Source organism: Saccostrea echinata, unplaced genomic scaffold (genome assembly GCF_033153115.1).
Source record: "Saccostrea echinata isolate AGI-Se365-2 ecotype Australia unplaced genomic scaffold, CSIRO_AGI_Sech_v1 ptg000030l, whole genome shotgun sequence".
Lineage (NCBI taxonomy): Eukaryota > Metazoa > Mollusca > Bivalvia > Ostreida > Ostreidae > Saccostrea > Saccostrea echinata.
Window position 1 is genome coordinate 5615487 of NW_026889779.1, and position 2014 is coordinate 5617500.

The window sequence follows — 2014 nt, forward strand, 5'->3', positions numbered from 1 at the left end:
AAATCATGAGTTTTAATTTTTTACAACACTTTTATTTTTAAGAAAAATACAGGGCAAGATTTGTTTTGAAACCGTACCTTGTTCTTTTTGAAAAATTGTGTCAAACTCCAAGGTCAAGAGTTCAAATATATTGGTACCTAAAGGAAGGTCTTGTCACAAGGAATACACAAGTGAAATATGAAAGCCATAGCTCCAAACAATCAAAATTTATGGGCAATGTTAAAGTTTTGCGGACAGACAGGGCAAAAACTATATACCCTTGAATCTTCGATTACAGAAGCATAACTATACTTCGTGTCTAAATTAAAAATATTGCAAAATTTATAATAATAAAATTTAGTTTTTAAGAACTTTCACACATTTTGACAAAAAATATGAAGATGAAATATAAACTATTTCATCTAATAACTCCACAAACTAGCACTGAAATAAATGCACTTCAAAATGTGGTTTGCTTTGAAAAATACATGTAATATATGTGCTGATCTATACTGCATGTACAAAGCATTTACAATTCTTTTGTAATCCATCAACTCCTACGTAAAAACCCAAAACCTTCAATAATTAATTTTTAAATTACTAAAATTTACCTGCATGCTTGCAATAAATGACAATTATTACAATTGTACATCATTTCATATTTTTAAACACTGTCAACCAAGAATCGCTCCCCAGAATCATGATACATCTGAAGCTTAAGTCAAAATTTTTATGTTGTACTAAAATGTTGTAGACGTCAAACAGACCAAAATTAAACTAGTTAATTCAGAGAATCTGTGTCCCCTGCTTAAGAAAAAAGAAGAGCGTGCGCAGATTGGGGGGGGGGGGGGAGGGGTGTCAAGGGGAGGACACTTTAAGAAGGGCGGGCAGGGCCATATGGAGTTATGGTAAAAAAAATTGCAAAACTCAAAAGCTTCTTGAAATATTGCCCAGAAATGAAAGTTTTACACACACACAGAATGTATGAATTTATGACCTTGACCTTTGGATCTCAAAATAAATAGGGGTATTTCTTAGGCCATAGGGAGTTGTGGTATAAAATTTCACTGCAAAATCTCAAAGACTTCTCGAGATATCTTGCAGAGACAAAAGTGTTAAAAGACAGAATTTGACCTTGACCTTTGGACCTCAAAAAATCAATAGGGGTCTTCCTTAGGCCATAGGGAGTTGTGTAAAATTTCACAGTAAAAGCTCAAAAGTTTCTCGAGATACCATGTGGAAACAAAAGTGTTACAGACAGACAGACAGATATACTTATGGATGAACGGACAGACAGAAATTAATATCCCCCACTCTCAGTAAAAGTGGGGGACAGAAATTTTTCAATATTGCTTTACATAAGTGCTGTTATCTGCAAATTTAGAGATAAAATCAATAATTAATGAACATTTTCCAGGTGATTGAAAATTTGACTCAAGTCTTAAAGTCTGTTTCATGATCCTAGGGCCTGGATGCAACAGGTACCGTGATAACTTAGTAACTAAAACCATTTTCCTAAATAACAGTTAATTAAGTAGATGCTGCAAAACATTTATGCACATGGGTCAGCTTACTCACTTGACAAAAAATTCCAACTTTAATGTTTTTAATGGTCTTCCAATTAATGATTCAAACTGGCAGACGAAAACATACATGCAGATAATAATAGGTCACCTAATTAACTTGGGTGACATATACCTCCATTTTTGATTACAGTGTATTCCAGTACAAATCTGGCTTATTTTGATTGGGAGTAATACAATAAAATTTCATCCATATTTCTTATGTTTTCAACAGTTGATTTAAATTCTTATGTTTTAGAAAAAAAAATGTTTGGTAATATTATATCAATACAGGGTATTCACATGCATTAACAGCAATTTTAGATTGCTAGAGTATGTTCAACCAAAACAGTTTTCTCAGAGAAAATACAAAAATACATGTAATAATAGAAGGTATATTATTTTAACATTTATCATTCTTCTATGATCCATACAGCAAACTTTAATTTGTGCAGTATTCTATCTTAATTATT